The sequence below is a fragment of the Saccostrea cucullata genome, unplaced genomic scaffold, assembly GCF_032062105.1.
Source record: "Saccostrea cucullata isolate Sc308-1 unplaced genomic scaffold, CSIRO_AGI_Scuc_v1 ctg982, whole genome shotgun sequence".
NCBI lineage: Eukaryota > Metazoa > Mollusca > Bivalvia > Ostreida > Ostreidae > Saccostrea > Saccostrea cuccullata.
The window spans coordinates 23,735-39,976 of record NW_026934142.1 but is presented as its reverse complement, the minus strand read 5'-3'; the positions used below and the strand labels follow the sequence as shown (position 1 = coordinate 39,976).

At 32.1% G+C, this 16,242-nt stretch overlaps 1 protein-coding gene across 1 annotated transcript in view; it reads right to left on the bottom strand.

The window, feature by feature from the left end:
* Nucleotides 1-16,067, bottom strand: part of LOC134240036 (uncharacterized) — a 35,042-nt gene extending 18,975 nt beyond the window's left edge. The window contains exon 1 of the mRNA XM_062722150.1: nt 15,959-16,067. The gene's annotated coding sequence lies outside the window, so the exon portion shown is untranslated. The remainder of the gene's footprint in view (nt 1-15,958) is intronic.
* Nucleotides 16,068-16,242: the final 175 nt, after the last annotated feature.

Below are 16,242 nucleotides of genomic sequence, written 5' to 3'. Positions count from 1 at the left end.
TTGATTCAAAATTAAAACTCTTACATGAGAAGAACAATCCACTTGACGTGCCCGTCAACTTGACATGTAGATACAAATATATCGATGATGCAGTATCAATTAAAAATAGTTACAGTCATCAATATGTCGACTTGAACTTAAAATAAACTAGAACTGTCCAAACGAACTTTTCAATAATAAAGATATGTATCAAAAACAAATTATGAAATTTTTATTCCATATATATAACCTTGGGTCAAGGTCATGACACACCCTTGGGTCATGATCTTTCAAAATGATACCAAGTTTATCCATAAGAAAGATATGGACTGGACACAAATTATGAATTTTTTCGTCCACTGACCTTGAACTTCCCCAAATGACCTTTGGTCAAGGTCATGACACACCCTTGGGTCATTCTTTGTGTGAAAAAACCTACCAAGTTTATGCATAATTATAAAATTTTAAAATCAATTTTTGGTCAAGGTCATGACACACCCTTGAAAAATTTATCCATAAAAAAAATAACACTGTATAAAAAATTTTCTTCCATGACCTAAATTTCTCATTGGACCTTGGGTGAAAAACACAAATAGGCAATCTTTGTGTGAAATGAGAACCTACCAAGTTTATCTATAAAAGATATCACATGATTTATGAAAATTTTCTTCCAGTGACCTTGAACTTCCATAAATGACCTTAGGTCAAGGGCATTAGCAATCTTTGTGTGAAATAGAACCTACCAAGTTAAACCATCAGAAAGATATGGACTGGGTAAAATTATGAAATTTTTCTTCCAGTGAACTGGAACTTCACCGAAAAATGACACACCCTTAATGAGCAATCTTATTGTGGAGTAGTAGATTCTAATGTCCCTCTGTAAGAAAGATATGGACCGAACACGAATGCACAGTAACAGACACAGATACAGACAGAGATGGACAGACGGACAGACGGACAGACGGACAAGGTATCATTATATAATAGAAGTCTGTTACATATATATTTGTCAAGTCAAACAGAGATTAAATGATCAATACATGGATATTCAAAAGTGGAATTGTGAAGCTCAAGAATCTTCAAAAACTTCAAATTATAAAATTTTTGAAATCAATTTTGAGTGCGAAAAATATTTAACACTGTTATCATATAAATTTAGAAAAAAACTTTTGTTAAGATTAGAACCACAAATTACCTAACTCCTTCCAATTGAAATAGGTAGGTGGAATGGTACTCAAAAAATGAAAGAGTTTGTAGCTTATGCAGTAGTAACCAGATAGGCGATGAATATCATTATATATTAGAATGTAGTGCTTTAAACCAATTGAGAAAGGAAAAAAAAATTTTGTACAAATATTATCAAGTTTTGTGAAGTCATTGCCAAAATTATGCTGATTTTTGTTTGAAATTAATACTATTGTCTGTTCTCCTTAGTCATCACCTTCTGGTTGACCCAATAGTATGGACTACATATGTATACTTTCTAAAACAATGTAAATTGCTGATAAACAAGTTGCTGAAACAAGAATAACAACATTCTTATTTAAAGTCATCATTTCGTAAATTCTCTGGTCGATGCAATGACTTTATCAGCAAATACATTTCATTTATCAGTCAAATGCTGATTGACATTTTTCATACTAAATGTAAGGCCAATATTTACATAATGAAGTGTCGAAGGATTCGGCGGTTGTGATCGATAAGCAGAGGATGCTCACTTCTCCATGGCATCTAATCTATCTAATCGCACTTCTGACGTTTTGGAGGTCCTTGTTTGCTCTGCTCCTTTTTTGTATTTTAATGGACCTTTTGAGCTTGAATACTGTTCGTTATCTCCATATATTTCACTGTAGGAATTCAATTCTCGTGAAAAAACATGTGCCACTGATCAAAATGATAGATAAATGATATATGAAATAAAATTTTAAAAATAATACATTTAAATGATGTGCATATCCAGTTTTTCTTTCTTTATATTGAATCTGTACAATCCTGAAAATGATCCTAAACTATATACTTCATGTAGGGGGAATAGTTCATAGAGCAGTAAAGAAAAATGATGCATGATTTCCAAATCATCCTGTTCTTAACAAAAAGTAATTCCAAAGTAATAAGTAATTTTCTTCTTGAAAATAGAAGTAAAAACGAAACATGAATGCATAATCCTTTGTCTCTATGTAAGTTTTAGATTACAATAAACGTACAAAAATTTGGTCAAAGATTAACGCCTTTAAATCAAAGTCTCTTATTATTACAAACATTTATAATAATAAATATCTTGCTGTTAGTCTTATTAGTTCCTTTGTCCTTTCACTTTTTATGTACAGTGTATTTTTCTTATTTTTTTCTGCTTATTGTCGTGTCCTATGCCAATCTTCTTTGGGGGAATGGCTTCTCTCCTTTATGATACTTTTTTGAACGTGTATATGATACAATAAATCTCTATCGAATAGATAAAGGTTTATGAACCATACTAATTTTGAGTTTCCTTATCAATATATTATAATATAATTATACATGTATATATATAATTATAATAATATTCCGTGTATTTTTTTAAGCTTCAGATAAAAAAAATCATATTTGACATTTAATTGGAAGATAACCTTTGCTTCAATTGAATGGGTTTTGATATGCAGTATTTTGCTTAACATGCATCAAGTTGGAAACCAACTTTGGCTATGATCAATGTTTTCGTACAAAAAGTTGATTGAACGGGATGAGAAATGTTCGTAATTTTTTCCCAGCTACAGTAATCTGTTTGTGCTCCAATTCAATTTTATCTGAAAAAAATGGCTCCGTTGTCTTATATATAAGATCCTCATATCATTTTTATCATGGTTGTATTTCCATCATTTTTATCTTATTTTGACATATAACAGCCATGTGGTTTTACATTTAGTTAAAGTCTGAAACATTAGGTATGGTGATAACAACAGTATTCAATTAAAAAAAACTCCATGAAACAATACAAAATAAGGAACAGAGCTGACATGGACCTCCAAAACATCAGAGGTGGGATCAGATGCCATGGAGGAGTAATGTTTTAACTTTAAGTATTAAGTACGTATGTAAGCATTTGACTTCATGATAGATTGTGTTTGCTGAACAATGAAACAATATAAATCGAGAACAGAGAAAACAAAGGCCTCTAAAACATAATACAGATAAACATGCACACATTTTTTATTGTTATTTCTATGTTGTTTTCTAGCTATTACTTGTATTTCTCCATTAATACCTACTCGGTTCCGCCTCGCCAGGTTCTAAATTTACTAACAAAGTATCATCCCTTACCCCGTCACTAAAAAACTATGCAACTAATATTACATGCCCTGCCTCACTTAATTTTTCTAATTTTTAATATATATTAAATAAATATTGGTTTAAGCATTGTTTTGAGTTTACAGAATGTTTTTTAAAGCACCCCTTTTCCAGACGTTCAAAAATTACTTTGATTATAAACACACTAGTCTATTAGTATACTCAAGTATGAATGTTAATTTGCCAGTTACGTCTGTTTTAAATGTGTTTAAAAATTATATGAATTTTTTCAAAAATATATGAATTTATTCAAAAAAGCGCCGTGTCCATCAACATTTTAGTTGATTAAGATCTAGAGAATTAATATTTCATAGCATAAAATTGCCAAGATAAGTATTTCCACTCATTTCAGCTATTAATCGATATCAATATCTGTGGTCCAATAAGAATAATTTACTAAGTTATTTCGCTATATATAAATCAATCTCTCATTTTTCATTTTGATATGAACACATTGATGAGGAAGTCAGATTATCTAGAGTTCTGATAGCAACGAAGAAAAGGTGACAATAGTGCTTTTCCACACAGATTGAAGATTTCTGTCGATTGTTGTCTTTTCTGGAGGTAATTTTATTGAGATTGATAGAATTTATGTGTCAGGTCACTACAACTATGTTGTCGTACATGTATATGTTAGATTTGAACACGGTATTCTTTCTCAAACGAAAAAATACAATACATATATTAATAAATATTGTTTTTAAATTTTCATTTGATTTAAATTCATTATCAATTCTGAGGGAAAAAAAGTGCAAAAGAGCAAAGTAAAATCTAATTTGATATTCCTCGTTCAAAACACTGACATATGTTTACATTGCATAAAATTTATAGAGATTACTATATTGCATGAAAGATATAGAGATAACAAAAAATCAGATGTAGAGTCATTTGTCATGGAAGAGTGAGTATTCCCTGCGAGTAAATCTGCACAGTCTCTTTTTTTTCTCTCCGTATAATTCATCTGACTAATACACTCCAATTAATGAATTAATAATTCAGTTTATCAATTAAACAATCCTCGCTAGCCAGGGGATTTTGATATGCTTCTTTTCTCATAAGTCCTTGGCAGAGGTTGTTAAAAAAGTTTTTTCTCAATTTGTGATTGGAGTCGATCGACATGTTGTTAAAAAAGTTTTTTTCTTAAGTTGTGATTGAAGTCGATCGACACCGCTAGACTAATCAGTATTTTTTTGAATAAATGACAATATCTGCGTTCGGGGCATATTTTTACTCTCTTCTCTCGGGAATGAAAAACGCAAGTTAACAACGAACACATGTTATTCTATGAAAAGATATGGTTTCATCCAAAATCTAAAGATATGAGCAAAATACATGTATAAATTAAAGAAAAACAATACCTTCTTTTTTATTATTCTTCAAAAACTGTCACTATTTAAATACTTATTTATTTCTGTTGATGACTTTATTTGTGAGTACCTGTTCAAAATTTGAGATCACGTAAAGAAAACCGTCTTTTCACATCACAGTATGCCAGTGGATTATGAGGAGAGCAGCGCATCAAAAACCCTTGGCTTACGAAGATGTTAAATGCATGTCAACTTTGATATAAGTACTCCTAACGGATATCGCTTTAACATTCATATATTAATAAGATATTGTACTGAAAAACAAAATAGTAAAATAACTAATTCTGTGGTATTAGGTTTTTGATGTTGAAAATCGATGATTGTTTATGTTAAACGAAAGCGCACACCACAATATTGACATTTTTTAAATTTCAATATGGTTTTAAAAATCCGCAGCGTACATGTAAAACGAATAGAAATTGAGAATTTTCTTTGAAAAAAAAGCAAAGCTGTATAAGATACAAATATGCTAATTAAACCTTGCATCATTTAGTAGTCCAGAGGCTAATTGTATTCCATATTGAAGTGCTTCGGGGAATCAGTTTCAAAGAAAGTAAGAAGACTTAACATTGTTATATACATATGCATTACGAAATCAATACTTCGTTTTTGAGTAGCAAACCAATACCGAAATTTCTTTATTATCCACAAATGGCTTTTCAGACTATCAAATTGTTGACCATGCTTCAAGCAAAAGCAGGACTGAAATCAGAATCCTATATAATGAAATCATTAATTTTGGTGGGTTTGTAATTTTCGTTGTATTTGAGGCATTGGAGACCCGCAAATTGATGACTGCCATATGCATAAGGGGGGCTAGGGGATTGAGGCCATTTTAAAACTATATTGATCTCCTTTAGAAAGAGAACTCCGTGTAAAATATTAGTAGTATACGAGGGTTGTTCAAAAAGTACGTGGACGAAGTCAATCTTCGTTATATTATGCACTAAAAATTTAAAATAAGCACAGCATAATGTATAAAAATATATGTTTTGTTGATGTGTGAAGTTTCATTCCATTCCATTTAACAGAAATCAACTTAATTAATTTTAATATCAACATGTTTTGTACCCGCAGAGCACACTTAACGGCAAACTACCGGTAACCCCAAAGCATAGCGTCAAAAATTTATAAAAAATACCATCCCTTTACATTTCACACAGTATTATCCAATACCCAATCATTAAAAACCCCTTTCTAATACTTGGAATTTATTTTTTAAGAATTGTTTTCGTTATATGATTTTCTTTGTTCAGGTTCTTGTAAATTTCTTTTATTACTTAACTCTGCTTTCACAGGATATTAAGCAACTCTGAAGCGGCTTTGTCTTTCCTTGACGTTCCAACTTTTTAAAAAGTTTCTGCTCAGATTTTATCAAACAAACCGTTTCTTTACAGATTGTCCTCGTCCAATACAGAGCTTCTGTCACTCAAATACTGTCTGTACTACTTGCACACACATGCACAACTCGCTTGTTACATATATTCTTATTCCTCCGATAATTTAAGAGTTTATTCATGACTTAAAATTTCCCTGGGTAAAACACAAAATTGCATCGTTTACTGCTGCTCCGAGACATACTAAAACGTCATCGTTTATGTCGTTTTCCATAAAGACTACCTATCTTCTCAAGTTGATTTCATTCTATTGAGCCATGATTTGAAATACGAATTGATGTAACAATTCTTAATTTAAATTTCTATGTTGTTTTTGCTTTTTGCTCCATTTTGTAGAGAATACGACTACAGACATTATTAGATGTATTGTTCGTAACTTACTAAATTTTTACCTGCTCCGCGATCCGATTTTTACCATTTTTAAATCTGGATACGTTTTAAATAAATCGTGATATTTTCAAAAAAAATTATTACCAATTATTTGAATTTATTGTTAATATATTTCTACCAAATTTCGATAACATATGGCGTCAAATAAAAAATATATGACAGTAGTCCGCGAATTTTTCGAACAACCCTCGAACACCACTCGTATAAAAATGATTAATTTTTAAAATTGAAACGTATGAAATTTTTCTTTTTTTTGACCTAAATGAATATTTGATGTTTTTGTTGACCCACTTTTTAACAAAAAAAATTACCGTATATTGTTCATAACTTTTACTAACAGTAATTTTACAACTCTTACAATCTTGTCCTTATATTTCTTTCAAAAATGTGTGCAGTCATGCAAATTTAGTAACAAAGACTTTCCTCTGCATTAAAATGTTAATGTAAAAAAACTTTTGACCTCATGATCTATTAAACTATTTATCTTTGAAGTACCTGGTTTGACAAGTGTGCCTTAAGGGTTTGAGAATTCAACATTCGCCACAAGCTGCTATACGGGGTCATCAGTGTGTTTAAAGCGATGGCATAAACATCATATATTTATTGACTGGGGCAAATTTGTTTGCAAGTGTGAAACAATACAGTACGTTTTGTTGTTGAGCGGGTGTCATATTGATCCCTACAGCTGTAGTGAGTTTTACCCCAAAATTTTAGATTTACTAATGAATTTACCCAAATCCTATAGTTAGAACTACTTTAGAGGTAGTGATTAAATAAACAGTAAATTAGACATGTGCATTTTTTCCAGTATAGCTATGCAAAATTCAGTAAATGAATTTTTAATTATACTTTTAGCATTCAATTTTTATTTTGACATGTAATGATGTACATTTTGTTTACCCGCACTGCAATTTTGTAGAAGTCCATCGAATATTAGCGAGCAATAACAAGCCCCGCCCATCATTTGACGTAATCGATGCAATATGTCATTTTTCAAATTAAACCCATCGTATAACATCCCATTAAAAACGTTTAAATGTTTATATAAATTTTTTAATTCATTTCTTGCAGCGTGAAATTAAAACTATCGCAATTGGTACAAGATATTAGACTTTTTAAAAATTAGTCATTTAAAAGTCAGGGTTTTCAAAAGTTTAACAAAATATTTTATTCAAAACATTAAATTGTTGTTCTTGATATTTTAGATTTTTTTATTCTTCTATAAACCATGATAAAGAAATCCATAAAAGTTCGCATGGCATGTATATAAAATAGAATTGAAATTTCTGGTGGCTTTCTTGTAAAATGTCTTCAATGGCCGTTAATGACCAGTGCAGTAATGATTAAATATCCAGACATTATTTTACATAACTGCTACATTTATATTTGTGCCAAACATTGCTCTTTAGAAAGAAAATACACAATACATTATTCAAGCCGCAGTGCTAACTAAATGTACAAATATAAATGTTGAGCAAGTAGAGTAAATAATATAATATAGAACTTCCTGGGAGTTTTCCTGGAGAAACTCTCGCTTATTTTGATTTAAATAATCATTAAATAAATGTGAACATGTATATATCCTCTAAAGACAACATAAATTACTATGCTTTTATACTTTAGATACCATGAGGAATAAAATGACAACAAAGAAAGACACGAAAGAAAAAATATGCTTTGGACGGAAATTACTTAAGATTTTATGTTTAGCAGCCATTTTCCAATTGAAAATAGTTCCGGGCAAGCCATCTATGATTTCTTCGGCACAAGTATTTGGGAATGTAACAGAAACTGATCATGTGATGACAAATGTAACAAAAGAGCCGCCTGAAGCAACAACTGAGGCAGATAGTGGTCCTCAAGATATGGTAACATCAGACTGGTTTCTTCATTCAGAGGTTGAACAATTGAAGAACGACTCGAAAATATTAGATATGATAGAAAAGAGCAAGACAGACAATGCAACACCGATTCCGACCAATACAACAGAACAGGGTATTCAGTATTCCTCTCTGCTTGTACCTGTAAGCACTGTATCAGTTGGATTGCTGATTATGGCCTTCAATGGTTTAGTTTTGGTTATTACGGGTACAAACCGTAAATTACGAGATAGCACATATCTCTGTTTCGTATCGAGTCTTTCTTTTAGCGATTTTATCTTAGGAATATGTGCATTTTCCAATGGTATTCGTGTCTCTTTACTCACGAATTCAAGCATCATTGAATTATGTGTTTGTTAACCGTGCTTAGCATTTCATGTTTTTTGATGTCTTTTTTCCAAATTGTTTGCATAAGTTTTCATCGGTTTCTTGTCATTACTGAAAATAGCTTAGACGAAAAACTTTTTGGTAAAAAACGGAAATATCTCGTGTTCATTACAGGATGGATTTTTAACTTGGCAATTGTGTTTGCCTTTGTATCTCCTTCTAAATACAACTCTAGTAATACATGCAGTTACAGAAATGCATTTGGAGAAAAAATAGGTCTTCTTGGATGGGTTAATACTGTACAAATTACGACGTACTTATCTCTAACACTTATATTTTATTGTTTATCTATTTACAATCTGAAAAACCATTATCTAAACGCTTCGTCCAATTTTTCCGAACATGTCAATGATTCAAAACGAAGAAAAATAATAAAATCTATTAAGTTGATCAGTATTTTACTAATTGCCCTATTTTTATTAACACTACCAGTTGTAATAATCCGCGTAATTGAAAGCATAATGAACGTTCAAACCGTTAGCAAAAACATAGTTGTATTTTTATATTTGTTGGCAAACGTAAATTCTCTTATCAATCCTATTATATACCTTTGCAATATTCCAGAATTTCTAACTGCGTTGAGACATCCCAGGTTAAGGTTTCTGTAGTACCCAGCATGAGAGCAAATAATAATTATAAATAAATAAACTCATTATCATAGTTATCATATTTTTTGTAAATTAATCAACTCTGAAAGTTACATTAGTAATGTACATTTTGTAAATTTTGCACGGCTCGATTCCTATTCAATTCATTTAGAACTTTAGTCATTTAGAACAGTCTGTCGGAAGTATAATGTTTTTTGTTTTACATTTTGTTATCTGTATCTATTGACATATTCTTGTAATCTGCTGTTCCGATCTTGCATGATTGATTGATTGATTGTGCCTTGTTAAACTTCCCTCTAGAGAATTTTTCACTTATACGGAGACGCCACCACTTGGCGGTGGAAAGGTGAAACTTTTGTCCTAATCTGCACTCAGGGCCATTTAGCAGGGAGGGATTGGGAAATAACGGAAAAACCGCCGTCAATTCAGTGTATAAATAATGGACTAACAATTAGTTTGATAAAACGTCAGTCAGCATTGACTCAATGATAAAATGTATTTGCTGACAATGTCATTGTATCAACCATAGAACTTAAGAAATGATGACTTGAAAAGAGACTGTTGATATTCTTGTTTTATCACCTCGTTTTAGACAATGTTCATACGTGGAACATACTCTTCCGTATCGAATCAACTGAGATACATAAACTCTGTATACAGGTGATGAAGGTATATTGCTGTAGAAGTAAGGGAAGTTGACGACAGAAAAGTTAAAGCCATCACATTTATTAAAGACATTGGTATTTAGATTACCATTAACGTCTTTTTCAAGTAAAATAATCCAATATGAAACAGATGTTTCAGACTCTGTAGCGTCTTTTATTTCAAGATCTCCGGGATACATGGTATCGAAATAAGAATGGAAATTAAACGTTTAATTGACAATACGTGGTCGATAGATATAAGTTTCGAGTTAAAGGCCACAGCAAGTGTTTTCTTATTTTCAAGATTTTGCACAAATTCTGCTTCATATGAATACAAAAATAGGTCTGCTAATAACGGGGCGCAATTGGTACCCATGGAAATTCCAACAGATTCTAGGAAGACCTGGTCTCCAAAAATCACATAGGTATTGTCAACTCAAGTATCTTTTTAATGTCGACTTCAGAGTACTTGTGTGTACAATCAGAATGTTTTTTACTAAATAATTTTGCAAATGACTAATGACAAGGTAAGTAAATTTCCGAGTTTCATTTTTATTGAAAAAGCAGCTGTCAATGATATCAAAAAGTCTGGACCTTATTTTATCGTGGGGAATGGTTGTCTATAAAGTTGAAAAGTCGTCAATTTTTAAGCTGCTAATTTTGGTAATATATCTCAAATTGTCCAAAAGTTCCTACTCCGAAGCACCGGCCTCCACATCTACAGTTGGATTCGAACCCGAGACGTAAGCATCAATTCCTAATTTCGCGATTTGCATGAAACCGGAGAAACACGCCAGAATATATCAGAAAATCTATCTCTGCAAGGGCCAGAAAAATTCTTTGCAGGGGAGCGTATGGACTTTAATGACATATAGTGTACGCAACGTACATGTACACTGATAATGATGAAGATATTCTCAATTTAAAATCATCGTACCTTGTAAGATGTTGTAACACATTACATAAGCATACATTACCGGGAGGTTTTAGCTGGTATTTTCTATAAATTTGGAAAAAAGAAATTTAATGCCCTGTTCACACGGAGAGTTTAATTCGAATTAAACGTAAAGTTACTGTGAATTAGCTTCGCTTAGCGTTCACACGGATAATTTAATGCGAATTAGTTTAATTCGAATTAGTTTACTGCCCATTAATGCCCTGTTCACATGGAGAGTTTAATTCGAATTAAACGTAAATTTACTGCGAATTAGCTTCGCTTAGCGTTCAAACGGAGAATTTAATGCCCTGTTCACACGGAGAGTTTTATACGAATTAAACGTAAAGTTACTGCGAATTAGCTTCGCTTAGCGTTCACACGGAGAATTTAATGCAAATTAGTTTAATTCGAATTAGTTTACTGCGCATTAAATTACTTCGCATTAGCTCCGTGTGAACGCTAAGCGAAGCTAATTCAAATTAAATTCTGACGCATGCGTAATGGCAAAATTTAGTCAGATGCCACTTGTCGGTGGTCAGCTATAAGTACTTGTGCTATTTTTGAGTGAAAAACTAAAGAAAATTTGGTTAATCATTAAAATGTGTATACAGACACTTTGCCATTATGTCAAATGGATCTGCTTCTGCATAAGGTGACGTGATTTGCAAATGACGTCATAATAGCCGTGCTGACGCCGGGCTGCAGAAGTAAAATTTTAATTCGAATTACTTTACTTCGCATTAGCTGTCGTGTGAACGCAATTTAATTCGCATTAGTTTGATTCGAATTAGTTTACTTCGCATTAATTTACTGCAAATTAAACTCTCCGTGTGAACAGGGCATAATACTAATTAGTTTAATTCGAATTAGTTTACTGCGCATTTAATTACTTCGCATTAGCTTCGTGTGAACGCTAAGCAAAGCTAATTCGAATTAAATTTTGAGGCATGCGTAATGGCAAAATTATGCCCTATTAACACGGAGAGTTTAATTCGAATTAAACGTAAAGTTACTGCGAATTAGCTTCGCTTAGTGTTCACACGGAGAGTTTAATGCGAATTAGTTTAATTCGAATTAGTTTACTGCGCATTAAATTACTTCGCATTAGCTCCGTGTGAACGCTAAGCGAAGCTAATTCAAAATATATACATTTGTGGTATCTTTCCACTATATAAACATACAGAGAGAAAATAACTTCAATTCTGTACATGTATGAAGTTTGTCGGAGGTCAAAGGTCAATACATGGCCGAATCACACGGCGCAATAATATCTATCGTTACTTATAAAAATGACTTGCTTTTCATGTTTAAAGATGAACAAAATAAGCAAGTTGTATTTACAACGTGATCAAATACTTCATACATTTTTGGCGATCGATTTAACCTGTGTACATAGAGAATATACCGATAGAATCTAGCCTTTGTTTACACGTTGTATGTCACTTTTGTCAACTGCACAGTCTCTAACTTTTTAGTTTATCCTTATTTTTGTTAGACCTTAAGTTAAATCTTCATGATATAGGCTAAAACTAAATTTTTTCATTAAATTCTACTCACGATAAATGTGTAAATCTATTGGAAAATATCAAAGCATTGCAATCACGCCACGAACAGCTGAGATACACCTCAATCGGCGCTGTCGTACTTCAATGTAAACTGTCGCCAGTGTCTCCGTCTTAATATCATAGATATACCTCTAGTTACTGAAATCGTAGATAAAAATGTTTTTGATCAAAATTAATACTTGATTGCAAATTAACTGGCTCGGACAATTGTCTCAATCTATCTATCCCTTTCAAGCGACCGAAATTCCTCCAACTTTTTATCATTCTCGGACGTGTTTCCTGTGTCTTTTCAGCATTAATGATCAATTTTCACAAATAAAAATATTCCCAGACAAAAATCTATTCACAATTACTGAACACAAGTAGCCTTTAACAAAATATTCCCTTCGATATAGAATTCTTAGCCTGACCAATTCGAAGCGTAACCGCCTTTCAAGCCGATTTACACCTTGCGTACTTTTGACGGAAATCTACGGCGACCGGTTAGTGCAATATTTATATCTGAATATATTTAATTTAATATTTATTTGTCCATCTCAAATGTATATATAAGTAATAAATAACAAGTTTATAAACTTCAATGGGAATTGAAGTGGGTCGGTACGTGATCAAATCTTCTGAGAAGGCCTTCGGCCTTCACAGGATTTGATCACGTGACCGACCCATTTCAATTCCCATTGAAGTTTATAAACTTGTGATTTATTTCTTAATTAAATTCAGCTGACGCATGCGTAATGGCAAAATAAAGTCAAATGTCACATGTCGGTGGTCATCTACAGATAGTTGTGCTATTTTTGAGTGAAAAACTAAGGAAAATTGTGTTTATCACTAAAATGTGTATACAGACACTTTGACATTATATCAAATGGATCTGCTTCTGCATAAGGTGACGTGATTTGTAAATGACGTCATAATCGCCTCACTAAAGCCTGACTGCAGAAATAAAATCGTGTGAACGCAATTTAATGCCCTGTTCACACGACGAATTTAATTTGCAGTAAATTAATGCGAAGTAAACTAATGCGAATCAAATTAATGCGAATTAAATTGCGTTCACACGACAGCTAATGCGAAGTAAACTAATGCGAATTAAAAAAATTTCTTCTACAGTCAGGCGTCAGTAAGTCTATTATGACGTCATTTGTAAATCACGTCATGTATGCAGAGCCATCCTTTGATACACCATGTAGTGGCTACAGGTATTCATTGATTTTAGTGATTAACATACATTCCCTCAATTTTTGAACCAAATATAGCACAAATACCTATATATAACCACCAACACGTATCCTGTGACTTAATTCTGGCCTTACGCATGCGTCAAAATTTAATTCGAATTAGCTTCGCTTAGCGTTCACACGGAGCTAATGCGAAGTAATTTAATGCGCAGTAAATTAATTCGAATTAAAATAATTCGCATTAAATTCTCCGTGTGAACGCTAAGCGAAGCTAATTCGCAGTAACTTTACGTTTAATTCGAATTAAACTCTCCGTGTGAACAGGGCATAATTTCGCATTATTTTAATTCGCATTAGTTTACTTCGCATTAATTTACTGCGAATTAAACTCTCCGTGTGAACAGGGCATTAGGTCAATTGCCACATGTCCGTGGTGGGCTTGAAGTATTTGTGCTATTTTTGAGAGAAATTCTAAGGAAAATTGTGTTAATCACTTAAATGTGTGTACAGACACTGTAACATTAATTCAAATGCATCTGCTCCTGCATAAAGTGACGTGAATTGCAAATGACGTCATAATACCTTACTGACGCCTGGCCGTAGAAGTAGAATTTTAATTAATTCGCGTTAGTTTACTTCGTATGTCTTCAATGCACTATCTTACCTTAACGTTTCTCACTATAAGCCCTTTAGTCTACCATTGCCAACTTTAAAGTAATATTTGTTGACCATTTTTTCGACTCAGGATTATGAAATTTGGACCGATCAAATTCATGGTTGGATAAGATTGTAAAAAAAAAATAATAAATAAACACCTATCGTGAATACATGTATTTGAAATCCGTTTTGGGGAGTGCATAAAAAATTGCTTTCCGGAATTTAAGAGTTGGGTCTTAGCCAATCAGTCAGAAAAGGTCAATCTTAGATATATTTACTGTTTCATAGAAGGAGAAGGTATGGTTTGGGCTTTATTTTGCTCTAAAAATTTAATGTTTTAAAAGAGTTAGAAATTGGCTTATACAAGAGTTGAGTAGAATATGATAAATCGTTTAAGAATATTGTATGACTGAGGACTATTCTTGAAATATTACGTGATCAATTTTGAACATTTCTTAGTTTAATGCAGAAAACCCTCAGAATGACTCATTTCTGTGCTTATTTTACTTTCGAAAAATAGTGTCTGCCAATGTCGCCCATTTCAGCTTTTGAATATTTTATGTAAATTGCTTTGAAAATCACAAATCAAAAAAAAAAACATTTAGGCGATGCATGCAGAATATATTTTTAAATCCACTGAAAATTGATGTTTTCTGCAACTTTTAAAGAAAATACGGGAAAATGCACAAACTAATGATGTCACTTTTAGTATAAAAAGGTCATATGAGAAAAAAGATTTGACAAGTGTTTTCTTACTGCAAGGAATTCCAATGATTCAGAACGAATGAATTTTATTTCTTATATCACTTTCATAGTTTAGAAAAATATAGGGCTAAATTTGTATTGAAACTGTACCTTGTTCTTTCACATTTTATAATATTTTAAATGTTTTGTGTATCTAGATCAGATATGTGTTTGCTTTATTTTGATGAAAAACTTATTTAATAAATACTATAGCTAGATACCGATACATTTTTGTCTTTGTTTCACACTTAAATAGCTGTTGGAAAAAAAATATAAAAGGTTCTGCTCAGTTAAACAGATTTCATCAGGTTCAAAGCAAAGGATTTACGGGGAACTATCTTTAAAAATGGTTTATTTGCGAGGACTGATTGATTGATTTAAACATTTCTAAAGCTTAGAAGCGATCAATCAACTTGTAAATAATTAATATTAGTCACCACAGTTAGAATACCACCCATATACTCGCAATGTAGCAAAACATTGCAGAATCGCTCCGAAACGAATTTGAAGAATACAAAAGTATTTGCACTCGAAATAACTTCCAAATTAATTGTAACAAACCTTTTTGAGGTTGCGTATGCCTTTAAACCTAAAATATAATCCAAATAAAGACGAAAATTCAACTAATTCTCTCAACGTTTTTTCTCGCTTCAAAGTTTGCATTCGGAACTCTCTGGATTGTTCCTAGTAAATGCACTGAGTACGAGTTATCGCCCGTGTTTATTTTGCTACATTGTGAATACACGGAACGCACCGGGTCCGTAAGACATTTATCATTTTAACGATAGAGAATTCTATCTAAATTAATATGAGTAGATCAAAAAGTTTCATGTTCGATTAAAGTGTACACAAAATCTACTGATCAAGTTGCATGCAATCAAGAAGAAATAAATTTTAATACCTTAAAAGTGATCTGTTTAAGTTTCTTATAATTTCATCTGTTTCTGTAACCACACGACATTTTCACTGTCACCTGATACACTTTATCGCTGCTGGGTTTACCGACACGAGTTCACAAATTCTACTTTCACTTTGATATATTTACATATTTTTGTCACATGTCTGTATTGTCAAGATATTTTTTGGGGAAAATAGCTTGTCCTCTTTTTTAACAGATAAGTTAATATATAAAAAGACGGGGAAAACTTGTTGGGGGGATGGTATCCATCAATTATGAAATAATAA